This window comes from Chiloscyllium punctatum, chromosome 48 (assembly GCF_047496795.1).
Source record: "Chiloscyllium punctatum isolate Juve2018m chromosome 48, sChiPun1.3, whole genome shotgun sequence".
NCBI lineage: Eukaryota > Metazoa > Chordata > Chondrichthyes > Orectolobiformes > Hemiscylliidae > Chiloscyllium > Chiloscyllium punctatum.
Window position 1 is genome coordinate 14,675,655 of NC_092786.1, and position 26,713 is coordinate 14,702,367.

The window sequence follows — 26,713 nt, forward strand, 5'->3', positions numbered from 1 at the left end:
CTGTTTCAGCCCCTCAGTTTCAGACCCTCTATTTCGCGCCCTGTTTTTCAGACCCTCTGTTTCAGACGCTCTGTTTCTAGCCCTCTGTTTCGCGCCCTATGTTTCAGCCCCACTGTTTCAAACCCTCTGTTTCAGCCCCTCTGTTTCAGCCCCTCTGTTTCAGACCCTCAGTTTTGCGCCCTCTGTTTCGCGCCCTCTGTTTCGCGCCCTCTGTTTCAGCCCCTCTGTTTCAGACCCTCTGTTTCAGACCCTCTGTTTCAGACCCTCTGTTTCTCGCCCTCTGTTTCGGCCCCTCTGTTTCTCGCCCTCTGATTCAGCCCCTCTGTTTCAGCCCCTCTGTTTCAGACCCTCTGTTTCAGACCCTTTGTTTCAGACCCTCTGTTTCGCGCCCTCTGTTTCTCGCCCTCTGTTTCGCGCCCTCTGTTTCCCGCCATCTGTTTCAGACCCTCTGTTTCGCGCCCTCTGTTTCAGCCCCTCTGTTTCAGACCCTCAGTTTCGTGCCCTCTGTTTCAGCCCCTCTGTTTCAGACCCTCTGTTTCAGACCCGCTGTTTCAGACCCTCTGTTTCGCGCCCTCTGTTTCAGACCCTCTGTTTCAGACCCTCTGTTTCAGACCCGCTGTTTCAGACCCTCTGTTTCACGCCCTCTGTTTCAGACCCTCTGTTTCAGACCCTCTGTTTCAGCCCCTCTGTTTTGCGCCCTCTGTTTCGCGCCCTCTTTTTCAGACCCTCTGTTTCGCGGCCTCTATTTCGCGCCCTCTGTTTCAGACCCTCTGTTTCAGACCCTCTGTTTCTCGCCTTCTGTTTCAGCCCCTCTGTTTCTCGCCCTCTGTTTCAGCCCCTCTGTTTCAGCACCTCTGTTTCAGACCCTCTGTTTCAGACCCTCTGTTTCGCGGCCTCCGTTTCGCGCCCTCTGTTTCAGACCCTCTTTTCCAGACCCTCTGTTTCTCGCCCTCTGTTTCAGCCCCTCTGTTTCTCGCCCTCAGTTTCAGACCCTCTGTTTCAGCCCCTCTGTTTCAGACCCTCTGTTTCAGCCCCTCTGTTTCAGACCCTCTGTTTCAGAACCTCTGTTTCAGACCCTCTGTTTCTCGCCCTCTGTTTGGCGCCCTCTGTTTCGCGCCCTCTGTTTCAGCCCCTCTGTTTCAGATCCTCTGTTTCTCGCCCTCTGTTTCGGCCCCTCTGTTTCTCGCCCTCTGTTTCCGACCCTCTGTTTCGCCCCCTGTGTTTCAGCCCCTCTGATTCAGCCCCTCTGTTTCTCGCCCTCTGATTCAGCCCCTCTGTTTCAGCCCCTCTGTTTCAGACCCTCTGTTTCAGACCGTCTGTTTCAGACCCTCTGTTTCTCGCCCTCTGTTTCAGACCCTCTGATTCAGCCCCTCTGTTTCAGCCCCTCTGTTTCAGACCCTCTGTTTCAGACCCTTTGTTTCAGACCCGCTGTTTCAGACCCTCTGTTTCGCGCCCTCTGTTTCAGCCCCTCTGTTTCAGACCCTCAGTTTCGCGCCCTCTGTTTCAGCCCCTCTGTTTCAGACCCTCTGTTTCAGACCCGCAGTTTCAGACCCTCTGTTTCAGACCCGCTGTTTCAGACCCTCTGTTTCGCGCCCTCTGTTTCAGACCCTCTGTTTCTCGCCCTCTGTTTCAGCCCCTCTGTTTTGCGCCCTCTGTTTCGCGCCCTCTGTTTCAGACCCTCTGTTTCGCGCCCTCTGTTTCAGCCCCTCTGTTTCAGACCCTCTGTTTAGCGCCCTCTATTTCAGACCCTCTGTTTCAGACCATCTATTTCAGACCCTCTGTTTCTCGCCCTGTTTCGGCCCCTCTGTTTCAGACCCTCTGTTTCAGACCCTCTGTTTCAGACCCTCTGTTTCGCGCCCTCTGTTTCAGCCCCTCTGTTTCAGACCCTCTGTTTCAGCCCCTCTGTTTCAGCCCCTCAGTTTCGGACCCTCTATTTCGCGCCCTCTTTTTCAGACCCTCTGTTTCAGACCCTCTGTTTCTAGACCTCTGTTTCGCGCCCTATGTTTCAGCCCCTCTGTTTCAGACCCTCTGTTTCAGCCCCTCTGTTTCAGCCCCTCTGTTTCAGACCCTCAGTTTTGCGCCCTCTGTTTCGCGCCCTCTGTTTCGCGCCCTCTGTTTCAGCCCCTCTGTTTCAGACCCTCTGTTTCAGACCCTCTGTTTCAGACCCTCTGTTTCTCGCCCTCTGTTTCGGCCCCTCTGTTTCTCGCCCTCTGATTCAGCCCCTCTGTTTCAGCCCCTCTGTTTCAGACACTCTGTTTCAGACCCTTTGTTTCAGACCCTCTGTTTCGCGCCCGCTGTTTCTCGCCCTCTGTTTCACGCCCTCTGTTTCCCGCCATCTGTTTCAGACCCTCTGTTTCGCGCCCTCTGTTTCAGCCCCTCTGTTTCAGACCCTCAGTTTCGCGCCCTCTGTTTCAGCCCCTCTGTTTCAGACCCTCTGTTTCAGACCCGCTGTTTCAGACCCTCTGTTTCGCGCCCTCTGTTTCAGACCCTCTGTTTCAGACCCTCTGTTTCAGCCCCACTGTTTTGCGCCCTCTGTTTCGCGCCCTCTGTTTCAGACCCTCTGTTTCGCGCCCTCTGTTTCAGCCCCTCTGTTTCAGACCCTCTGTTTAGCGCCCTCTGTTTCAGACCCTCTGTTACAGACCCTCTATTTCAGACCCTCTGTTTCTCGCCCTCTGTTTCGGCCCCTCTGTTTCAGACCCTCTGTTTCAGACCCTCTGTTTCAGACCCTCTGTTTCAGACCCTCTGTTTCGCGCCCTCTGTTTCAGCCCCTCTGTTTCAGACCCTCTGTTTCAGCCCCTCTGTTTCAGCCCCTCAGTTTCAGACCCTCTATTTCGCGCCCTCTTTTTCAGACCCTCTGTTTCAGACCCTCTGTTTCTCGCTCTCTGTTTCGCGCCCTATGTTTCAGCCCCTCTGTTTCAGCCCCTCAGTTTCAGACCCTCTATTTCGCGCCCTCTTTTTCAGACCCTCTGTTTCAGACCCTCTGTTTCTCGCCCTCTGTTTCGCGCCCTATGTTTCAGCCCTTCTGTTTCAGACCCTCTGTTTCAGACCCTCTGTTTCAGACCCTCTGTTTCAGACCCTCTGTTACTCGCCCTCTGTTTCAGCCCCTCTGTTTCTCGCCCTCTGTTTCAGCCCCTCTGTTTCAGCCCCTCTGTTTCAGACCCTCTGTTTCAGACCCTCTGTTTCGCACCCTCTGTTTTGCGCCCTCTGTTTCAGACCCTCTATTTCAGACCCTCTATTTCTCGCCCTCTGTTTCAGCCCCTCTGTTTCGCGCCCTCTCTTTCAGACCCTCTGTTTCAGCCCCTCTGTTTCAGACCTTCTGTTTCAGACCCTCTGTTTCTCGCCGTCTGTTTGGGCCACTCTGTTTCTCGCCCTCTGTATCGGCCCCTCTGTTTCGCGCCCTCTGTTTCAGACCCTCTGTTTCAGACCCTCTGTTTCAGACGCTCTGTTTCTCGCCCTCTGTTTCAACCCGTCTGTTTCAGACCCTCTGTTTCTCGCCCTCTGTTTCTCGCCGTCTGTTTCGGCCCCTCTGTTTCTCGCCCTCTGTTTCGGCCCCTCTGTTTCGCGCCCTCTGTTTCAGCCCCTCTGTTTCAGACCCTCTGTTTCAGACCCTCTGTTTCAGACCCTCTGTTTCTCGCCCTCTATTTCGGCCCCTCTGTTTCTCGCCCTCTGTTTCGGCCCCTCTGTTTCTCGCCGTCTGTTTCGGCCCCTCTGTTTCCGCCCTCTGTTTCGGCCCCTCTGTTTCTCGCCCTCTGTTTCCGACCCTCTGTTTCGCCCCCTCTGTTTCAGCCACTCTGTTTCAGCCCCTCTGTTTCAGCCCCTCTGTTTCTCGCCATCTGATTCAGCCCCTCTGTTTCAGCCCCTCTGTTTCAGACCCTCTGTTTCAGACCCTCTGTTTCAGACCATCTGTTTCTCGCCCTCTGTTTCTCGCCCTCTGTTTCGCGCCCTCTGTTTCCCGCCATCTGTTTCAGACCCTCTGTTTCGCGCCCTCTGTTTCAGCCCCTCTGTTTCAGACACTCAGTTTCGCGCCCTCTGTTTCAGCCCCTCTGTTTCGCGCCCTCTGTTTCAGCCCCTCTGTTTCAGACACTCAGTTTCGCGCCCTCTGTTTCAGCCCCTCTGTTTCAGACCCTCTGTTTCCGACCCGCTGTTTCAGACCCTCTGTTTCGCGCCCTCTGTTTCAGACCCTCTGTTTCAGACCCTCTGTTTCAGCAACCTCTGTTTCAGCCCCTCTGTTTTGTGCCCTCTGTTTCGCGCCCTCTGTTTCAGACCCTCTGTTTCGCGCCCTCTGTTTCGCGCCCTCTGTTTCAGACCCTCTGTTTCGCGGCCTCTATTTCGCGCCCTCTGTTTCAGACCCTCTGTTTCAGACCCTCTGTTTCTCGCCCTCTGTTTCAGCCCCTCTGTTTCTCGCCCTCTGTTTCAGCCCCTCTGTTTCAGCACCTCTGTTTCAGACCCTCTGTTTCAGACCCTCTGTTTCGCGGCCTCCGTTTCGCGCCCTCTGTTTCAGACCCTCTTTTCCAGACCCTCTGTTTCTCGCCCTCTGTTTCAGCCCCTCTGTTTCTCGCCCTCAGTTTCAGACCCTCTGTTTCAGCCCCTCTGTTTCAGACCCTCTGTTTCAGCCCCTCTGTTTCAGACCCTCTGTTTCAGACCCTCTTGTCAGACCCTCTGTTTCTCGCCCTCTGTTTCGCACCCTCTGTTTCGCGCCCTCTGTTTCAGCCCCTCTGTTTCAGACCCTCTGTTTCTCGCCCTCTGTTTCGGCCCCTCTGTTTCTCGCCCTCTGTTTCGGAACCTCTGTTTCTCGCCCTCTGTTTCGGCCCCTCTGTTTCTCGCCCTCTGTTTCCGACCCTCTGTTTCGCCCCCTCTGTTTCAGCCCCTCTGTTTCAGCCCCTCTGTTTCTCGCCCTCTGATTCAGCCCCTCTGTTTCTGACCCTCTGTTTCAGACCCTCTGTTTCAGACCGTCTGTTTCAGACCCTCTGTTTCTCGCCCTCTGTTTCAGACCCTCTGATTCAGCCCCTCTGTTTCAGCCCCTCTGTTTCAGACCCTCTGTTTCAGACCCTTTGTTTCAGACCCGCTGTTTCAGACCCTCTGTTTCGCGCCCTCTGTTTCAGCCCCTCTGTTTCAGACCCTCAGTTTCGCGCCCTCTGTTTCAGCCCCTCTGTTTCAGACCCTCTGTTTCAGACCCGCAGTTTCAGACCCTCTGTTTCAGACCCGCTGTTTCAGACCCTCTGTTTCGCGCCCTCTGTTTCAGACCCTCTGTTTCTCGCCCTCTGTTTCAGCCCCACTGTTTTGCGCCCTCTGTTTCGCGCCCTCTGTTTCAGACCCTCTGTTTCGCGCCCTCTGTTTCAGCCCCTCTGTTTCAGACCCTCTGTTTAGCGCCCTCTATTTCAGACCCTCTGTTTCAGACCATCTATTTCAGACCCTCTGTTTCTCGCCCTGTTTCGGCCCCTCTGTTTCAGACCCTCTGTTTCAGACCCTCTGTTTCAGACCATCTGTTTCGCGCCCTCTGTTTCAGCCCCTCTGTTTCAGACCCTCTGTTTCAGCCCCTCTGTTTCAGCCCCTCAGTTTCGGACCCACTATTTCGCGCCCTCTTTTTCAGACCCTCTGTTTCAGACCCTCTGTTTCTAGCCCTCTGTTTCGCGCCCTATGTTTCAGCCCCTCTGTTTCAGACCCTCTGTTTCAGCCCCTCTGTTTCAGCCCCTCTGTTTCAGACCCTCAGTTTTGCGCCCTCTGTTTCGCGCCCTCTGTTTCGCGCCCTCTGTTTCAGCCCCTCTGTTTCAGACCCTCTGTTTCAGACCCTCTGTTTCAGACCCTCTGTTTCTCGCCCTCTGTTTCGGCCCCTCTGTTTCTCGCCCTCTGATTCAGCCCCTCTGTTTCAGCCCCTCTGTTTCAGACCCTCTGTTTCAGACCCTTTGTTTCAGACCCTCTGTTTCGCGCCCGCTGTTTCTCGCCTTCTGTTTCGCGCCCTCTGTTTCCCGCCATCTGTTTCAGACCCTCTGTTTCGCGCCCTCTGTTTCAGCCCCTCTGTTTCAGACCCTCAGTTTCGCGCTCTCTGTTTCAGCCCCTCTGTTTCAGACCCTCTGTTTCAGACCCGCTGTTTCAGACCCTCTGTTTCGCGCCCTCTGTTTCAGACCCTCTGTTTCAGACCATCTGTTTAAGACCATCTATTTCAGACCCTCTGTTTCTCGCCCTGTTTCGGCCCCTCTGTATCAGACCCTCTGTTTCAGACCCTCTGTTTCAGACCCTCTGTTTCGCGCCCTCTGTTTCAGCCCCTCTGTTTCAGACCCTCTGTTTCAGCCCCTCTGTTTCAGCCCCTCAGTTTCAGACCCTCTATTTCGCGCCCTGTTTTTCAGACCCTCTGTTTCAGACGCTCTGTTTCTAGCCCTCAGTTTTGCGCCCTCTGTTTCGCGCCCTCTGTTTCGCGCCCTCTGTTTCAGCCCCTCTGTTTCAGACCCTCTGTTTCAGACCCTCTGTTTCAGACCCTCTGTTTCTCGCCCTCTGTTTCGGCCCCTCTGTTTCTCGCCCTCTGATTCAGCCCCTCTGTTTCAGCCCCTCTGTTTCAGACCCTCTGTTTCAGACCCTTTGTTTCAGACCCTCTGTTTCGCGCCCTCTGTTTCTCGCCCTCTGTTTCGCGCCCTCTGTTTCCCGCCATCTGTTTCAGACCCTCTGTTTCGCGCCCTCTGTTTCAGCCCCTCTGTTTCAGACCCTCAGTTTCGTGCCCTCTGTTTCAGCCCCTCTGTTTCAGACCCTCTGTTTCAGACCCGCTGTTTCAGACCCTCTGTTTCGCGCCCTCTGTTTCAGACCCTCTGTTTCAGACCCTCTGTTTCAGCCCCTCTGTTTTGCGCCCTCTCTTTCGCGCCCTCTGTTTCAGACCCTCTGTTTCGCGGCCTCTATTTCGCGCCCTCTGTTTCAGACCCTCTGTTTCTCGCCCTCTGTTTCAGCCCCTCTGTTTCTCGCCCTCTGTTTCAGCCCCTCTGTTTCAGCACCTGTGTTTCAGACCCTCTGTTTCAGACCCTCTTTTTCGCGGCCTCCGTTTCGCGCCCTCTGTTTCAGACCCTCTTTTCCAGACCCTCTGTTTCTCGCCCTCTGTTTCAGCCCCTCTGTTTCTCGCCCTCAGTTTCAGACCCTCTGTTTCAGCCCCTCTGTTTCAGACCCTCTGTTTCAGCCCCTCTGTTTCAGACCCTCTGTTTCTCGCCCTCTGTTTCGCGCCCTCTGTTTCGCGCCCTCTGTTTCGCGCCCTCTGTTTCAGACCCTCTGTTTCTCGCCCTCTGTTTCGGCCCCTCTGTTTCTCGCCCTCTGTTTCGGAACCTCTGTTTCTCGCCCTCTGTTTCGGCCCCTCTGTTTCTCGCCCTCTGTTTCCGACCCTCTGTTTCGCCCCCTCTGTTTCAGCCCCTCTGTTTCAGCCCCTCTGTTTCTCGCCCTCTGATTCAGCCCCTCTGTTTCAGCCCCTCTGTTTCAGACCCTCTGTTTCAGACCGTCTGTTTCAGACCCTCTGTTTCTCGCCCTCTGTTTCAGACCCTCTGATTCAGCCCCTCTGTTTCAGCCCCTCTGTTTCAGACCCTCTGTTTCAGACCCTTTGTTTCAGACCCGCTGTTTCAGACCCTCTGTTTCGCGCCCTCTGTTTCAGACACTCAGTTTCGCGCCCTCTGTTTCAGCCCCTCAGTTTCGCGCCCTCTGTTTCAGCCCCTCTGTTTCAGACCCTCTGTTTCAGACCCGCTGTTTCAGACCCTCTGTTTCGCGCCCTCTGTTTCAGACCCTCTGTTTCTCGCCCTCTGTTTCAGCCCCTCTGTTTTGCGCCCTCTGTTTCGCGCCCTCTGTTTCAGACCCTCTGTTTCGCGCCCTCTGTTTCAGCCCCTCTGTTTCAGACCCTCTGTTTAGCGCCCTCTATTTCAGACCCTCTGTTTCAGACCATCTATTTCAGTCCCTCTGTTTCTCGCCCTGTTTCGGCACCTCTGTTTCAGACGCTCTGTTTCAGACCCTCTGTTTCAGAGCCTCTGTTTCGCGCCCTCTGTTTCAGCCCCTCTGTTTCAGACCCTCTGTTTCGGCTCCTCTGTTTCAGCCCCTCAGTTTCGGACCCTCTATTTCGCGCCCTCTTTTTCAGACCCTCTGTTTCAGACCCTCTGTTTCTAGCCCTCTGTTTCGCGCCCTATGTTTCAGCCCCTCTGTTTCAGACCCTCTGTTTCAGCCCCTCTGTTTCAGCCCCTCTGTTTCAGACCCTCAGTTTTGCGCCCTCTGTTTCGCGCCCTCTGTTTCGCGCCCTCTGTTTCAGCCCCTCTGTTTCAGACCCTCTGTTTCAGACCCTCTGTTTCAGACCCTCTGTTTCTCGCCCTCTGTTTCGGCCCCTCTGTTTCTCGCCCTCTGATTCAGCCCCTCTGTTTCAGCCCCTCTGTTTCAGACCCTCTGTTTCAGACCCTTTGTTTCAGACCCTCTGTTTCGCGCCCGCTGTTTCTCGCCCTCTGTTTCGCGCCCTCTGTTTCCCGCCATCTGTTTCAGACCCTCTGTTTCGCGCCCTCTGTTTCAGCCCCTCTGTTTCAGACCCTCAGTTTCGCGCCCTCTGTTTCAGCCCCTCTGTTTCAGACCCTCTGTTTCAGACCCGCTGTTTCAGACCCTCTGTTTCGCGCCCTCTGTTTCAGACCCTCTGTTTCAGACCCTCTGTTTCAGCCCCTCTGTTTTGCGCCCTCTGTTTCGCGCCCTCTGTTTCAGACCCTCTGTTTCGCGCCCTCTGTTTCAGCCCCTCTGTTTCAGACCCTCTGTTTAGCGCCCTCTGTTTCAGACCCTCTGTTACAGACCCCCTATTTCAGACCCTCTGTTTCAGACCCTCTGTTTCAGACCCTCTGTTTCAGACCCTCTGTTTCGCGCCCTCTGTTTCAGCCCCTCTGTTTCAGACCCTCTGTTTCAGCCCCTCTGTTTCAGCCCCTCAGTTTCAGACCCTCTATTTCGCGCCCTCTTTTTCAGACCCTCTGTTTCAGACCCTCTGTTTCTCGCTCTCTGTTTCGCGCCCTATGTTTCAGCCCCTCAGTTTCAGACCCTCTATTTCGCGCCCTCTTTTTCAGACCCTCTGTTTCAGACCCTCTGTTTCTCGCCCTCTGTTTCGCGCCCTATGTTTCAGCCCTTCTGTTTCAGACCCTCTGTTTCAGACCCTCTGTTTCAGACCCTCTGTTTCAGACCCTCTGTTACTCGCCCTCTGTTTCAGCCCCTCTGTTTCTCGCCCTCTGTTTCAGCCCCTCTGTTTCAGCCCCTCTGTTTCAGACCCTCTGTTTCAGACCCTCTGTTTCGCACCCTCTGTTTTGCGCCCTCTGTTTCAGACCCTCTGTTTCAGACCCTCTATTTCTCGCCCTCTGTTTCAGCCCCTCTGTTTCGCGCCCTCTCTTTCAGACCCTCTGTTTCAGCCCCTCTGTTTCAGACCCTCTGTTTCAGACCCTCTGTTTCTCGCCGTCTGTTTCGGCCACTCTGTTTCTCGCCCTCTGTATCGGCCCCTCTGTTTCGCGCCCTCTGTTTCAGACCCTCTGTTTCAGACCCTCTGTTTCAGACGCTCTGTTTCTCGCCCTCTGTTTCAACCCGTCTGTTTCAGACCCTCTGTTTCTCGCCCTCTGTTTCTCGCCGTCTGTTTCGGCCCCTCTGTTTCTCGCCCTCTGTTTCGGCCCCTCTGTTTCGCGCCCTCTGTTTCAGCCCCTCTGTTTCAGACCCTCTGTTTCAGACCCTCTGTTTCAGACTCTCTGTTTCTCGCCCTCTATTTCGGCCCCTCTGTTTCTCGCACTCTGTTTCGGCCCCTCTGTTTCTCGCCGTCTGTTTCGGCCCCTCTGTTTCCGCCCTCTGTTTCGGCCCCTCTGTTTCTCGCCCTCTGTTTCCGACCCTCTGTTTCGCCCCCTCTGTTTCAGCCCCTCTGTTTCAGCCCCTCTGTTTCAGCCCCTCTGTTTCTCGCCATCTGATTCAGCCCCTCTGTTTCAGCACCTCTGTTTCAGACCCTCTGTTTCAGACCCTCTGTTTCAGACCCTCTGTTTCTCGCCCTCTGTTTCTCGCCCTCTGTTTCGCGCCCTCTGTTTCCCGCCATCTGTTTCAGACCCTCTGTTTCGCGCCCTCTGTTTCAGCCCCTCTGTTTCAGACACTCAGTTTCGCGCCCTCTGTTTCAGCCCCTCAGTTTCGCGCCCTCTGTTTCAGCCCCTCTGTTTCAGACACTCAGTTTCGCGCCCTCTGTTTCAGCCCCTCTGTTTCAGACCCTCTGTTTCCGACCCGCTGTTTCAGACCCTCTGTTTCGCGCCCTCTGTTTCAGACCCTCTGTTTCAGACCCTCTGTTTCAGCAACCTCTGTTTCAGCCCCTCTGTTTTGTGCCCTCTGTTTCGCGCCCTCTGTTTCAGACCCTCTGTTTCGCGCCCTCTGTTTCGCGCCCTCTGTTTCAGACCCTCTGTTTCGCGGCCTCTATTTCGCGCCCTCTGTTTCAGACCCTCTGTTTCAGACCCTCTGTTTCTCGCCCTCTGTTTCAGCCCCTCTGTTTCTCGCCCTCTGTTTCAGCCCCTCTGTTTCAGCACCTCTGTTTCAGACCCTCTGTTTCAGACCCTCTGTTTCGCGGCCTCCGTTTCGCGCCCTCTGTTTCAGACCCTCTTTTCCAGACCCTCTGTTTCTCGCCCTCTGTTTCAGCCCCTCTGTTTCTCGCCCTCAGTTTCAGACCCTCTGTTTCAGCCCCTCTGTTTCAGACCCTCTGTTTCAGCCCCTCTGTTTCAGACCCTCTGTTTCAGACCCTCTGTTTCAGACCCTCTGTTTCTCGCCCTCTGTTTCGCGCCCTCTGTTTCGCGCCCTCTGTTTCAGCCCCTCTGTTTCAGACCCTCTGTTTCTCGCCCTCTGTTTCGGCCCCTCTGTTTCTCGCCCTCTGTTTCGGAACCTCTGTTTCTCGCCCTCTGTTTCGGCCTCTCTGTTTCTCGCCCTCTGTTTCCGACCCTCTGTTTCGCCCCCTCTGTTTCAGCCCCTCTGTTTCAGCCCCTCTGTTTCTCGCCCTCTGATTCAGCCCCTCTGTTTCTGACCCTCTGTTTCAGACCCTCTGTTTCAGACCGTCTGTTTCAGACCCTCTGTTTCTCGCCCTCTGTTTCAGACCCTCTGATTCAGCCCCTCTGTTTCAGCCCCTCTGTTTCAGACCCTCTGTTTCAGACCCTTTGTTTCAGACCCGCTGTTTCAGACCCTCTGTTTCGCGCCCTCTGTTTCAGCCCCTCTGTTTCAGACCCTCAGTTTCGCGCCCTCTGTTTCAGCCCCTCTGTTTCAGACCCTCTGTTTCAGACCCGCAGTTTCAGACCCTCTGTTTCAGACCCGCTGTTTCAGACCCTCTGTTTCGCGCCCTCTGTTTCAGACCCTCTGTTTCTCGCCCTCTGTTTCAGCCCCTCTGTTTTGCGCCCTCTGTTTTGCGCCCTCTGTTTCAGACCCTCTGTTTCGCGCCCTCTATTTCAGCCCCTCTGTTTCAGACCCTCTGTTTAGCGCCCTCTATTTCAGACCCTCTGTTTCAGACCATCTATTTCAGACCCACTGTTTCTCGCCCTGTTTCGGCCCCTCTGTTTCAGACCCTCTGTTTCAGACCCTCTGTTTCAGACCCTCTGTTTCGCGCCCACTGTTTCAGCCCCTCTGTTTCAGACCCTCTGTTTCAGCCCCTCTGTTTCAGCCCCTCAGTTTCGGGCCCTCTATTTCGCGCCCTCTTTTTCAGACCCTCTGTTTCAGACCCTCTGTTTCTAGCCCTCTGTTTCGCGCCCTATGTTTCAGCCCCTCTGTTTCAGACCCTCTGTTTCAGCCCCTCTGTTTCAGCCCCTCTGTTTCAGACCCTCAGTTTTGCGCCCTCTGTTTCGCGCCCTCTGTTTCGCGCCCTCTGTTTCAGCCCCTCTGTTTCAGACCCTCTGTTTCAGACCCTCTGTTTCAGACCCTCTGTTTCTCGCCCTCTGTTTCGGCCCCTCTGTTTCTCGCCCTCTGATTCAGCCCCTCTGTTTCAGCCCCTCTGTTTCAGACCCTCTGTTTCAGACACTTTGTTTCAGACCCTCTGTTTCGCGCCCGCTGTTTCTCGCCCTCTGTTTCGCGCCCTCTGTTTCCCGCCATCTGTTTCAGACCCTCTGTTTCGCGCCCTCTGTTTCAGCCCCTCTGTTTCAGACCCTCAGTTTCGCGCCCTCTGTTTCAGCCCCTCTGTTTCAGACCCTCTGTTTCAGACCCGCTGTTTCAGACCCTCTGTTTCGCGCCCTCTGTTTCAGACCCTCTGTTTCAGACCCTCTGTTTCAGCCCCTCTGTTTTGCGCCCTCTGTTTCGCGCCCTCTGTTTCAGACCCTCTGTTTCGCGCCCTCTGTTTCAGCCCCTCTGTTTCAGACCCTCTGTTTAGCGCCCTCTGTTTCAGACCCTCTGTTTCGCGCCCTCTGTTTCAGCCCCTCTGTTTCAGACCCTCTGTTTAGCGCCCTCTGTTTCAGACCCTCTGTTTCAGACCCTCTGTTTCAGACCCTCTGTTTCAGACCCTCTGTTTCGCGCCCTCTGTTTCAGCCCCTCTGTTTCAGACCCTCTGTTTCTCGCTCTCTGTTTCGCGCCCTATGTTTCAGCCCCTCTGTTTCAGCCCCTCAGTTTCAGACCCTCTATTTCGCGCCCTCTTTTTCAGACCCTCTGTTTCAGACCCTCTGTTTCTTGCCCTCTGTTTCGCACCCTATGTTTCAGCCCTTCTGTTTCAGACCCTCTGTTTCAGACCCTCTGTTTCAGACCCTCTGTTTCAGACCCTCTGTTACTCGCCCTCTGTTTCAGCCCCTCTGTTTCTCGCCCTCTGTTTCAGCCCCTCTGTTTCAGCTCCTCTGTTTCAGACCCTCTGTTTCAGACCCTCTGTTTCGCACCCTCTGTTTTGCGCCCTCTGTTTCAGACCCTCTGTTTCAGACCCTCTATTTCTCGCCCTCTGTTTCAGCCCCTCTGTTTCGCGCCCTCTCTTTCAGACCCTCTGTTTCAGCCCCTCTGTTTCAGACCCTCTGTTTCAGACCCTCTGTTTCTCGCCGTCTGTTTCGGCCACTCTGTTTCTCGCCCTCTGTATCGGCCCCTCTGTTTCGTGCCCTCTGTTTCAGACCCTCTGTTTCAGACCCTCTGTTTCAGACGCTCTGTTTCTCGCCCTCTGTTTCAACCCGTCTGTTTCAGACCCTCTGTTTCTCGCCCTCTGTTTCTCGCCGTCTGTTTCGGCCCCTCTGTTTCTCGCCCTCTGTTTCGGCCCCTCTGTTTCGCGCCCTCTGTTTCAGCCCCTCTGTTTCAGACCCTCTGTTTCAGACCCTCTGTTTCAGACCCTCTGTTTATCGCCCTCTATTTCGGCCCCTCTGTTTCTCGCCCTCTGTTTCGGCCCCTCTGTTTCTCGCCGTCTGTTTCGGCCCCTCTGTTTCCGCCCTCTGTTTCGGCCCCTCTGTTTCTCGCCCTCTGTTTCCGACCCTCTGTTTCGCCCCCTCTGTTTCAGCCCCTCTGTTTCAGACCCGCTGTTTCAGACCCTCTGTTTCGCGCCCTCTGTTTCAGACCCTCTGTTTCAGACCCTCTGTTTCAGCCCCTCTGTTTTGCGCCCTCTGTTTCGCGCCCTCTGTTTCAGACCCTCTGTTTCGCGCCCTCTGTTTCAGCCCCTCTGTTTCAGACCCTCTGTTTAGCGCCCTCTGTTTCAGACCCTCTGTTTCGCGCCCTCTGTTTCGGCCCCTCTGTTTCCGCCCTCTGTTTCGGCCCCTCTGTTTCTCGCCCTCTGTTTCCGACCCTCTGTTTCGCCCCCTCTGTTTCAGCCCCTCTGTTTCAGCCCCTCTGTTTCAGCCCCTCTGTTTCTCGCCATCTGATTCAGCCCCTCTGTTTCAGCCCCTCTGTTTCAGCCCCTCTGTTTCAGACCCTCTGTTTCAGACCCTCTGTTTCTCGCCCTCTGTTTCTCGCCCTCTGTTTCGCGCCCTCTGTTTCCCGCCATCTGTTTCAGACCCTCTGTTTCGCGCCCTCTGTTTCAGCCCCTCTGTTTCAGACACTCAGTTTCGCGCCCTCTGTTTCAGCCCCTCTGTTTCGCGCCCTCTGTTTCAGCCCCTCTGTTTCAGACACTCAGTTTCGCGCCCTCTGTTTCAGCCCCTCTGTTTCAGACCCTCTGTTTCCGACCCGCTGTTTCAGACCCTCTGTTTCGCGCCCTCTGTTTCAGACCCTCTGTTTCAGACCCTCTGTTTCAGCAACCTCTGTTTCAGCCCCTCTGTTTTGTGCCCTCTGTTTCGCGCCCTCTGTTTCAGACCCTCTGTTTCGCGCCCTCTGTTTCAGCCCCTCTGTTTAAGACCCTCTGTTTAGCGCCCTCTGTTTCAGACCCTCTGTTTCAGAACCTCTGTTTCTCGCCCTCTGTTTCGCGCCCTCTGTTTCAGACCCTCTGTTTCGGCCCCTCTGCTTCCCGCCCTCTGTTTCGGCCAGCTCTGTTTCGCGCCCTCTGTTTCAGACCCTCTGTTTCAGACCCTCTGTTTCAGACCCATGTTTCTCGCCGTCTGTTTCGGCCACTCTGTTTCTCGCCCTCTGTATCGGCCCCTCTGTTTCGCGCCCTCTGTTTCAGACCCTCTGTTTCAGACCCTCTGTTTCAGACCCTCTGTTTCTCGCCGTCTGTTTCGGCCCCTCTGCTTCCCGCCCTCTGTTTCGGCCCCTCTGTTTCGCGCCCTCTGTTTCAGACCCTCTGTTTCAGACCCTCTGTTTCTCGCCCTCTGTTTCGCGCCCTCTGTTTCGCGCCCTCTGTTTCAGACCCTCGGTTTTGGCCCCTCTGTTTGCCGCCCTCTGTTTCGGCCCCTCTGTTTCGCGCCCTCTGTTTCGCGCCCTCTGTTTCAGACCCTCTGTTTCAGACCCTCTGTTTCTCGCCCTCTGTTTCAGCCCCTCTGTTTCTCGCCCGCTGTTTCAGCCCCTCTGTTTCAGCCCCTCTGTTTCAGACCCTCTGTTTCAGACCTTCTGTTTCGCGGCCTCTGTTTCGCGCCCTCTGTTTCAGACCCTCTTTTCCAGACCCTCTGTTTCTCGCCCTCTGTTTCAGCCCCTCTGTTTCTCGCCCTCAGTTTCAGACCCTCTGTTTCGCGCCCTCTGTTTCAGCCCCTCTGTTTCAGACCCTCTGTTTCACGCCCTCTTTTTCTGACCCTCTGTTTCAGACCCTCTGTTTCTCGCCCTCTGTTTCGCGCCCTCTGTTTCGCGCTTTCTGTTTCAGCCCCTCTGTTTCAGACCCTCTGTTTCAGACCCTCTGTTTCAGACCCTCTGTTTCTCGCCCCCTGTTTCAGACCCTCTGTTTCTCGCCCTCTGTTTCAGACCCTCTGTTTCTCGCCCCCTGTTTCAGACCCTCTGTTTCAGACCGTCTGTTTCAGACCCTGTGTTTCAGGCCCTCTATTTCACGCGCTCTGTTTCAGACACTGTGTTTCTCGCCCTCTGTTTCGCGCCCTCTGTTTCGCACCCTCTATTTCAGACCCACTGTTTCAGACCCTCTGTTTCAGACCCTCTGTTTCTCGACCTCTGTTTCGGCCACTCTGTTTCTCACCCTCTGTTTCGGCCCCTCTGTTTCTCGCCCTCTGTTTCAGACCCTCTGTTTCTCACCCTCTGTTTCAGCCCCTCTGTTTCAGACCCTCTGTTTCAGACCATCTGTTTCTCGCCCTCTGTTTCGCGCCTTCTGTTTCGCGCCCTCTGTTTCGCGCCCTCTGTTTCAACACCTCTGTTTTAGCCCCTCTGTTTCAGACCCTCTGTTTCTCGCCCTCTGTTTCTCGCCCTCTGTTTCGCCCCTTATGTTTCGCGCCCGCTGTTTCGCGCCCTCTGTTTCAGACCCTCTGTTTCGGCCCCTCTGTTTCTCGCCCTCTGTTTCAGACCCTCTGTTTCGTGCCCTCTGTTTCAGCCCCTCTGTTTCAGCCCCTCTGTTTCAGCCCCTCTGTTTCAGCCCCTCTGTTTCTCGCCCTCAGTTTCAGCCCCTCTGTTTCAGCCCCTCTGTTTCAGCCCCTCTGTTTCTCGCCCTCTGTTTCTCACCCTCTGTTTCAGACCCTCTGTTTCAGCCCCTCTGTTTCAGACACTCTGTTTCAGACCCTCTGTTTCTCGCCCTCTGTTTCAGCCCCTCTGTTTCAGACCCTCTGTTTCAGACCCTCTGTTTCGGCCCCTCTGTTTCTCACCCTCTGTTTCGTGCCCTCTGTTTCGCGCCCTCTGTTTCAGACACTGTTTCGGCCCCTCTGTTTCGCGCCCTCAGTTACCCGCCATCTGTTTCAGACCCTCTGTTTCGCGCCCTCTGTTTCAGCCCCTCTGTTTCAGACACTCAGTTTCGCGCCCTCTGTTTCAGCCCCTCTGTTTCGCGCCCTCTGTTTCAGCCCCTCTGTTTCAGACACTCAGTTTCGCGCCCTCTGTTTCAGCCCCTCTGTTTCAGACCCTCTGTTTCAGACCCGCTGTTTCAGACGCTCTGTTTCGCGCCCTCTGTTTCAGACACTCTGTTTCAGACCCTCTGTTTCAGCCCCTCTGTTTCAGCCCCTCTGTTTTGTGCCCTCTGTTTCGCGCCCTCTGTTTCAGACCCTCTGTTTCGCGCCCTCTGTTTCATCCCCTCTGTTTCTCGCCCTCTGTTTCGCGCCCTCTGTTTGAGACCCTCTGTTTCGGCCCCTCTGCTTCCCGCCCTCTGTTTCGGACCCTCTGTTTCGCGCCCCCTGTTTCAGACCCTCTGTTTCAGACCCTCTGTTTCTCGCCCTCTGTTTCGCGCCCTCTGTTTCGCGCCCTCTGTTTCAGACCCTCTGTTTTGGCCCCTCTGTTTGCCGCCCTCTGTTTCGGCCCCTCTGTTTCGCGCCCTCTGTTTCGCGCCCTCTGTTTCAGACCCTCTGTTTCAGACCCTCTGTTTCTCGCCCTCTGTTTCAGCCCCTCTGTTTCTCGCCCTCTGTTTCAGCCCCTCTGTTTCAGCCCCTCTGTTTCAGACCCTCTGTTTCAGACCCTCTGTTTCACGGCCTCTGTTTCGCGCCCTCTGTTTCAGACCCTCTTTTCCAGACCCTCTGTTTCTCGCCCTCTGTTTCAGCCCCTCTGTTTCTCGCCCTCAGTTTCAGACCCTCTGTTTCGCGCCCTCTGTTTCAGACCCTGTGTTTCAGACCCTCTGTTTCACGCGCTCTGTTTCAGACCCTCTGTTTCAGACCCTCTGTTTCTCGCCCTCTGTTTCGCGCCCTCTGTTTCGCGCCCTCTGTTTCAGCCCCTCTGTTTCAGACCCTCTGTTTCAGACCCTCTGTTTCAGACCCTCTGTTTCTCGCCCTCTGTTTCAGACCCTCTGTTTCTCGGCCTCTGTTTCAGACCCTCTGTTTCTCGCCCTCTGTTTCAGACCCTCTGTTTCAGACCGTCTGTTTCAGACCCTGTGTTTCAGGCCCTCTTTTACACGCCCTCTGTTTCAGACCCTCTGTTTCTCGCCCTCTGTTTCTCGCCGTCTGTTTCGGCCCCTCTGTTTCTCGCCCTCTGTTTCGGCCCCTCTGTTTCGCGCCCTCTGTTTCAGCCCCTCTGTTTCAGACCCTCTGTTTCAGACCCTCTGTTTCAGACCCTCTGTTTCTCGCCCTCTATTTCGGCCCCTCTGTTTCTCGCCCTCTGTTTCGGCCCCTCTGTTTCTCGCCGTCTGTTTCGGCCCCTCTGTTTCCGCCCTCTGTTTCGGCCCCTCTGTTTCTCGCCCTCTGTTTCCGACCCTCTGTTTCGCCCCCTCTGTTTCAGCCCCTCTGTTTCAGACCCGCTGTTTCAGACCCTCTGTTTCGCGCCCTCTGTTTCAGACCCTCTGTTTCAGACCCTCTGTTTCAGCCCCTCTGTTTTGCGCCCTCTGTTTCGCGCCCTCTGTTTCAGACCCTCTGTTTCGCGCCCTCTGTTTCAGCCCCTCTGTTTCAGACCCTCTGTTTAGCGCCCTCTGTTTCAGACCCTCTGTTTCGCGCCCTCTGTTTCGGCCCCTCTGTTTCCGCCCTCTGTTTCGGCCCCTCTGTTTCTCGCCCTCTGTTTCCGACCCTCTGTTTCGCCCCCTCTGTTTCAGCCCCTCTGTTTCAGCCCCTCTGTTTCAGCCCCTCTGTTTCTCGCCATCTGATTCAGCCCCTCTGTTTCAGCCCCTCTGTTTCAGCCCCTCTGTTTCAGACCCTCTGTTTCAGACCCTCTGTTTCTCGCCCTCTGTTTCTCGCCCTCTGTTTCGCGCCCTCTGTTTCCCGCCATCTGTTTCAGACCCTCTGTTTCGCGCCCTCTGTTTCAGCCCCTCTGTTTCAGACACTCAGTTTCGCGCCCTCTGTTTCAGCCCCTCTGTTTCGCGCCCTCTGTTTCAGCCCCTCTGTTTCAGACACTCAGTTTCGCGCCCTCTGTTTCAGCCCCTCTGTTTCAGACCCTCTGTTTCCGACCCGCTGTTTCAGACCCTCTGTTTCGCGCCCTCTGTTTCAGACCCTCTGTTTCAGACCCTCTGTTTCAGCAACCTCTGTTTCAGCCCCTCTGTTTTGTGCCCTCTGTTTCGCGCCCTCTGTTTCAGACCCTCTGTTTCGCGCCCTCTGTTTCAGCCCCTCTGTTTAAGACCCTCTGTTTAGCGCCCTCTGTTTCAGACCCTCTGTTTCAGAACCTCTGTTTCTCGCCCTCTGTTTCGCGCCCTCTGTTTCAGACCCTCTGTTTCGGCCCCTCTGCTTCCCGCCCTCTGTTTCGGCCAGCTCTGTTTCGCGCCCTCTGTTTCAGACCCTCTGTTTCAGACCCTCTGTTTCAGACCCATGTTTCTCGCCGTCTGTTTCGGCCACTCTGTTTCTCGCCCTCTGTATCGGCCCCTCTGTTTCGCGCCCTCTGTTTCAGACCCTCTGTTTCAGACCCTCTGTTTCAGACCCTCTGTTTCTCGCCGTCTGTTTCGGCCCCTCTGCTTCCCGCCCTCTGTTTCGGCCCCTCTGTTTCGCGCCCTCTGTTTCAGACCCTCTGTTTCAGACCCTCTGTTTCTCGCCCTCTGTTTCGCGCCCTCTGTTTCGCGCCCTCTGTTTCAGACCCTCGGTTTTGGCCCCTCTGTTTGCCGCCCTCTGTTTCGGCCCCTCTGTTTCGCGCCCTCTGTTTCGCGCCCTCTGTTTCAGACCCTCTGTTTCAGACCCTCTGTTTCTCGCCCTCTGTTTCAGCCCCTCTGTTTCTCGCCCTCTGTTTCAGCCCCTCTGTTTCAGCCCCTCTGTTTCAGACCCTCTGTTTCAGACCTTCTGTTTCTCGGCCTCTGTTTCGCGCCCTCTGTTTCAGACCCTCTTTTCCAGACCCTCTGTTTCTCGCCCTCTGTTTCAGCCCCTCTGTTTCTCGCCCTCAGTTTCAGACCCTCTGTTTCGCGCCCTCTGTTTCAGCCCCTCTGTTTCAGACCCTCTGTTTCACGCCCTCTTTTTCTGACCCTCTGTTTCAGACCCTCTGTTTCTCGCCCTCTGTTTCGCGCCCTCTGTTTCGCGCTTTCTGTTTCAGCCCCTCTGTTTCAGACCCTCTGTTTCAGACCCTCTGTTTCAGACCCTCTGTTTCTCGCCCCCTGTTTCAGACCCTCTGTTTCTCGCCCTCTGTTTCAGACCCTCTGTTTCTCGCCCCCTGTTTCAGACCCTCTGTTTCAGACCGTCTGTTTCAGACCCTGTGTTTCAGGCCCTCTATTTCACGCGCTCTGTTTCAGACACTGTGTTTCTCGCCCTCTGTTTCGCGCCCTCTGTTTCGCACCCTCTATTTCAGACCCACTGTTTCAGACCCTCTGTTTCAGACCCTCTGTTTCTCGACCTCTGTTTCGGCCACTCTGTTTCTCACCCTCTGTTTCGGCCCCTCTGTTTCTCGCCCTCTGTTTCAGACCCTCTGTTTCTCACCCTCTGTTTCAGCCCCTCTGTTTCAGACCCTCTGTTTCAGACCATCTGTTTCTCGCCCTCTGTTTCGCGCCTTCTGTTTCGCGCCCTCTGTTTCGCGCCCTCTGTTTCAACACCTCTGTTTTAGCCCCTCTGTTTCAGACCCTCTGTTTCTCGCCCTCTGTTTCTCGCCCTCTGTTTCGCCCCTTATGTTTCGCGCCCGCTGTTTCGCGCCCTCTGTTTCAGACCCTCTGTTTCGGCCCCTCTGTTTCTCGCCCTCTGTTTCAGACCCTCTGTTTCGTGCCCTCTGTTTCAGCCCCTCTGTTTCAGCCCCTCTGTTTCAGCCCCTCTGTTTCAGCCCCTCTGTTTCTCGCCCTCAGTTTCAGCCCCTCTGTTTCAGCCCCTCTGTTTCAGCCCCTCTGTTTCTCGCCCTCTGTTTCTCACCCTCTGTTTCAGACCCTCTGTTTCAGCCCCTCTGTTTCAGACCCTCTGTTTCAGACCCTCTGTTTCTCGCCCTCTGTTTCAGCCCCTCTGTTTCAGACCCTCTGTTTCAGACCCTCTGTTTCGGCCCCTCTGTTTCTCACCCTCTGTTTCGTGCCCTCTGTTTCGCGCCCTCTGTTTCAGACACTGTTTCGGCCCCTCTGTTTCGCGCCCTCAGTTTCCCGCCATCTGTTTCAGACCCTCTGTTTCGCGCCCTCTGTTTCAGCCCCTCTGTTTCAGACACTCAGTTTCGCGCCCTCTGTTTCAGAACCTCTGTTTCGCGCCCTCTGTTTCAGCCCCTCTGTTTCAGACACTCAGTTTCGCGCCCTCTGTTTCAGCCCCTCTGTTTCAGACCCTCTGTTTCAGACCCGCTGTTTCAGACGCTCTGTTTCGCGCCCTCTGTTTCAGACACTCTGTTTCAGACCCTCTGTTTCAGCCCCTCTGTTTCAGCCCCTCTGTTTTGTGCCCTCTGTTTCGCGCCCTCTGTTTCAGACCCTCTGTTTCGCGCCCTCTGTTTCATCCCCTCTGTTTCTCGCCCTCTGTTTCGCGCCCTCTGTTTGAGACCCTCTGTTTCGGCCCCTCTGCTTCCCGCCCTCTGTTTCGGACCCTCTGTTTCGCGCCCCCTGTTTCAGACCCTCTGTTTCAGACCCTCTGTTTCTCGCCCTCTGTTTCGCGCCCTCTGTTTCGCGCCCTCTGTTTCAGACCCTCTGTTTTGGCCCCTCTGTTTGCCGCCCTCTGTTTCGGCCCCTCTGTTTCGCGCCCTCTGTTTCGCGCCCTCTGTTTCAGACCCTCTGTTTCAGACCCTCTGTTTCTCGCCCTCTGTTTCAGCCCCTCTGTTTCTCGCCCTCTGTTTCAGCCCCTCTGTTTCAGCCCCTCTGTTTCAGACCCTCTGTTTCAGACCCTCTGTTTCACGGCCTCTGTTTCGCGCCCTCTGTTTCAGACCCTCTTTTCCAGACCCTCTGTTTCTCGCCCTCTGTTTCAGCCCCTCTGTTTCTCGCCCTCAGTTTCAGACCCTCTGTTTCGCGCCCTCTGTTTCAGACCCTCTGTTTCAGACCCTCTGTTTCACGCGCTCTGTTTCAGACCCTCTGTTTCAGACCCTCTGTTTCTCGCCCTCTGTTTCGCGCCCTCTGTTTCGCGCCCTCTGTTTCAGCCCCTCTGTTTCAGACCCTCTGTTTCAGACCCTCTGTTTCAGACCCTCTGTTTCTCGCCCTCTGTTTCAGACCCTCTGTTTCTCGGCCTCTGTTTCAGACCCTCTGTTTCTCGCCCTCTGTTTCAGACCCTCTGTTTCAGACCGTCTGTTTCAGACCCTGTGTTTCAGGCCCTCTTTTACACGCCCTCTGTTTCAGACCCTCTGTTTCTCGCCCTCTGTTTCGCGCCCTCTGTTTCTCGCCCTCTGTTTCAGCCCCTCTGTTTCAGAACCTCTGTTTCAGACCCTCTGTTTAGCGCCCTCTATTTCAGACCCTCTGTTTCAGACCATCTATTTCAGACCCTCTGTTTCTCGCCCTGTTTCGGCCCCTCTGTTTCAGACCCTCTGTTTCAGACCCTCTGTTTCAGACCCTCTGTTTCGCGCCCACTGTTTCAGCCCCTCTGTTTCAGACCCTCTGTTTAGCGCCCTCTATTTCAGACCCTCTGTTTCAGACCATCTATTTCAGACCCTCTGTTTCTCGCCCTGTTTCGGCCCCTCTGTTTCAGACCCTCTGTTTCAGACCCTCTGTTTCAGACCCTCTGTTTCGCGCCCACTGTTTCAGCCCCTCTGTTTCAGACCCTCTGTTTCAGCCCCTCTGTTTCAGCCCCTCAGTTTCGGGCCCTCTATTTTGCGCCCTCTTTTTCAGACCCTCTCTTTCAGACCCTCTGTTTCTAGCCCTCTGTTTCGCGCCCTATGTTTCAGCCCCTCTGTTTCAGACCCTCTGTTTCAGCCCCTCTGTTTCAGCCCCTCTGTTTCAGACCCTCAGTTTTGCGCCCTCTGTTTCGCGCCCTCTGTTTCGCGCCCTCTGTTTCAGCCCCTCTGTTTCAGACCCTCTGTTTCAGACCCTCTGTTTCAGACCCTCTGTTTCTCGCCCTCTGTTTCGGCCCCTCTGTTTCTCGCCCTCTGATTCAGCCCCTCTGTTTCAGCCCCTCTGTTTCAGACCCTCTGTTTCAGACACTTTGTTTCAGACCCTCTGTTTCGCGCCCGCTGTTTCTCGCCCTCTGTTTCGCGCCCTCTGTTTCCCGCCATCTGTTTCAGACCCTCTATTTCGCGCCCTCTGTTTCAGCCCCTCTGTTTCAGACCCTCAGTTTCGCGCCCTCTGTTTCAGCCCCTCTGTTTCAGACCCTCTGTTTCAGACCCGCTGTTTCAGACCCTCTGTTTCGCGCCCTCTGTTTCAGACCCTCTGTTTCAGACCCTCTGTTTCAGCCCCTCTGTTTTGCGCCCTCTGTTTCGCGCCCTCTGTTTCAGACCCTCTGTTTCGCGCCCTCTGTTTCAGCCCCTCTGTTTCAGACCCTCTGTTTAGCGCCCTCTGTTTCAGACCCTCTGTTTCGCGCCCTCTGTTTCAGCCCCTCTGTTTCAGACCCTCTGTTTAGCGCCCTCTGTTTCAGACCCTCTGTTTCAGACCCTCTGTTTCAGACCCTCTGTTTCAGACCCTCTGTTTCGCGCCCTCTGTTTCAGACCCTCTGTTTCTCGCTCTCTGTTTCGCGCCCTATGTTTCAGCCCCTCTGTTTCAGCCCCTCAGTTTCAGACCCTCTATTTCGCGCCCTCTTTTTCAGACCCTCTGTTTCAGACCCTCTGTTTCTTGCCCTCTGTTTCGCACCCTATGTTTCAGCCCTTCTGTTTCAGACCCTCTGTTTCAGACCCTCTGTTTCAGACCCTCTGTTTCAGACCCTCTGTTACTCGCCCTCTGTTTCAGCCCCTCTGTTTCTCGCCCTCTGTTTCAGCCCCTCTGTTTCAGCTCCTCTGTTTCAGACCCTCTGTTTCAGACCCTCTGTTTCGCACCCTCTGTTTTGCGCCCTCTGTTTCAGACCCTCTGTTTCAGACCCTCTATTTCTCGCCCTCTGTTTCAGCCCCTCTGTTTCGCGCCCTCTCTTTCAGACCCTCTGTTTCAGCCCCTCTGTTTCAGACCCTCTGTTTCAGACCCTCTGTTTCTCGCCGTCTGTTTCGGCCACTCTGTTTCTCGCCCTCTGTATCGGCCCCTCTGTTTCGCGCCCTCTGTTTCAGACCCTCTGTTTCAGACCCTCTGTTTCAGACGCTCTGTTTCTCGCCCTCTGTTTCAACCCGTCTGTTTCAGACCCTCTGTTTCTCGCCCTCTGTTTCTCGCCGTCTGTTTCGGCCCCTCTGTTTCTCGCCCTCTGTTTCGGCCCCTCTGTTTCGCGCCCTCTGTTTCAGCCCCTCTGTTTCAGACCCTCTGTTTCAGACCCTCTGTTTCAGACCCTCTGTTTCTCGCCCTCTATTTCGGCCCCTCTGTTTCTCGCCCTCTGTTTCGGCCCCTCTGTTTCTCGCCGTCTGTTTCGGCCCCTCTGTTTCCGCCCTCTGTTTCGGCCCCTCTGTTTCTCGCCCTCTGTTTCCGACCCTCTGTTTCGCCCCCTCTGTTTCAGCCCCTCTGTTTCAGACCCGCTGTTTCAGACCCTCTGTTTCGCGCCCTCTGTTTCAGACCCTCTGTTTCAGACCCTCTGTTTCAGCCCCTCTGTTTTGCGCCCTCTGTTTCGCGCCCTCTGTTTCAGACCCTCTGTTTCGCGCCCTCTGTTTCAGCCCCTCTGTTTCAGACCCTCTGTTTAGCGCCCTCTGTTTCAGACCCTCTGTTTCGCGCCCTCTGTTTCGGCCCCTCTGTTTCCGCCCTCTGTTTCGGCCCCTCTGTTTCTCGCCCTCTGTTTCCGACCCTCTGTTTCACCCCCTCTGTTTCAGCCCCTCTGTTTCAGCCCCTCTGTTTCAGCCCCTCTGTTTCTCGCCATCTGATTCAGCCCCTCTGTTTCAGCCCCTCTGTTTCAGCCCCTCTGTTTCAGACCCTCTGTTTCAGACCCTCTGTTTCTCGCCCTCTGTTTCTCGCCCTCTGTTTCGCGCCCTCTGTTTCCCGCCATCTGTTTCAGACCCTCTGTTTCGCGCCCTCTGTTTCAGCCCCTCTGTTTCAGACACTCAGTTTCGCGCCCTCTGTTTCAGCCCCTCTGTTTCGCGCCCTCTGTTTCAGCCCCTCTGTTTCAGACACTCAGTTTCGCGCCCTCTGTTTCAGCCCCTCTGTTTCAGACCCTCTGTTTCCGACCCGCTGTTTCAGACCCTCTGTTTCGCGCCCTCTGTTTCAGACCCTCTGTTTCAGACCCTCTGTTTCAGCAACCTCTGTTTCAGCCCCTCTGATTTGTGCCCTCTGTTTCGCGCCCTCTGTTTCAGACCCTCTGTTTCGCGCCCTCTGTTTCAGCCCCTCTGTTTAAGACCCTCTGTTTAGCGCCCTCTGTTTCAGACCCTCTGTTTCAGAACCTCTGTTTCTCGCCCTCTGTTTCGCGCCCTCTGTTTCAGACCCTCTGTTTCGGCCCCTCTGCTTCCCGCCCTCTGTTTCGGCCAGCTCTGTTTCGCGCCCTCTGTTTCAGACCCTCTGTTTCAGACCCTCTGTTTCAGACCCATGTTTCTCGCCGTCTGTTTCGGCCACTCTGTTTCTCGCCCTCTGTTTCGGCCCCTCTGTTTCGCGCCCTCTGTTTCGCGCCCTCTGTTTCAGACCCTCTGTTTCAGACCCTCTGTTTCTCGCCCTCTGTTTCAGCCCCTCTGTTTCTCGCCCTCTGTTTCAGCCCCTCTGTTTCAGCCCCTCTGTTTCAGACCCTCTGTTTCAGACCTTCTGTTTCGCGGCCTCTGTTTCGCGCCCTCTGTTTCAGACCCTCTTTTCCAGACCCTCTGTTTCTCGCCCTCTGTTTCAGCCCCTCTGTTTCTCGCCCTCAGTTTCAGACCCTCTGTTTCGCGCCCTCTGTTTCAGCCCCTCTGTTTCAGACCCTCTGTTTCACGCCCTCTTTTTCTGACCCTCTGTTTCAGACCCTCTGTTTCTCGCCCTCTGTTTCGCGCCCTCTGTTTCGCGCTTTCTGTTTCAGCCCCTCTGTTTCAGACCCTCTGTTTCAGACCCTCTGTTTCAGACCCTCTGTTTCTCGCCCCCTGTTTCAGACCCTCTGTTTCTCGCCCTCTGTTTCAGACCCTCTGTTTCTCGCCCCCTGTTTCAGACCCTCTGTTTCAGACCGTCTGTTTCAGACCCTGTGTTTCAGGCCCTCTATTTCACGCGCTCTGTTTCAGACACTGTGTTTCTCGCCCTCTGTTTCGCGCCCTCTGTTTCGCACCCTCTATTTCAGACCCACTGTTTCAGACCCTCTGTTTCAGACCCTCTGTTTCTCGACCTCTGTTTCGGCCACTCTGTTTCTCACCCTCAGTTTCGGCCCCTCTGTTTCTCGCCCTCTGTTTCAGACCCTCTGTTTCTCACCCTCTGTTTCAGCCCCTCTGTTTCAGACCCTCTGTTTCAGACCATCTGTTTCTCGCCCTCTGTTTCGCGCCTTCTGTTTCGCGCCCTCTGTTTCGCGCCCTCTGTTTCAACACCTCTGTTTTAGCCCCTCTGTTTCAGACCCTCTGTTTCTCGCCCTCTGTTTCTCGCCCTCTGTTTCGCCCCTTATGTTTCGCGCCCGCTGTTTCGCGCCCTCTGTTTCAGACCCTCTGTTTCGGCCCCTCTGTTTCTCGCCCTCTGTTTCAGACCCTCTGTTTCGTGCCCTCTGTTTCAGCCCCTCTGTTTCAGCCCCTCTGTTTCAGCCCCTCTGTTTCAGCCCCTCTGTTTCTCGCCCTCAGTTTCAGCCCCTCTGTTTCAGCCCCTCTGTTTCAGCCCCTCTGTTTCTCGCCCTCTGTTTCTCACCCTCTGTTTCAGACCCTCTGTTTCAGCCCCTCTGTTTCAGACCCTCTGTTTCAGACCCTCTGTTTCTCGCCCTCTGTTTCAGCCCCTCTGTTTCAGACCCTCTGTTTCAGACCCTCTGTTTCGGCCCCTCTGTTTCTCACCCTCTGTTTCGTGCCCTCTGTTTCGCGCCCTCTGTTTCAGACACTGTTTCGGCCCCTCTGTTTCGCGCCCTCAGTTTCCCGCCATCTGTTTTAGACCCTCTGTTTCGCGCCCTCTGTTTCAGCCCCTCTGTTTCAGACACTCAGTTTCGCGCCCTCTGTTTCAGCCCCTCTGTTTCGCGCCCTCTGTTTCAGCCCCTCTGTTTCAGACACTCAGTTTCGCGCCCTCTGTTTCAGCCCCTCTGTTTCAGACCCTCTGTTTCAGACCCGCTGTTTCAGACGCTCTGTTTCGCGCCCTCTGTTTCAGACACTCTGTTTCAGACCCTCCGTTTCAGCCCCTCTGTTTCAGCCCCTCTGTTTTGTGCCCTCTGTTTCGCGCCCTCTGTTTCAGACCCTCTGTTTCGCGCCCTCTGTTTCATCCCCTCTGTTTCTCGCCCTCTGTTTCGCGCCCTCTGTTTGAGACCCTCTGTTTCGGCCCCTCTGCTTCCCGCCCTCTGTTTCGGACCCTCTGTTTCGCGCCCCCTGTTTCAGACCCTCTGTTTCAGAC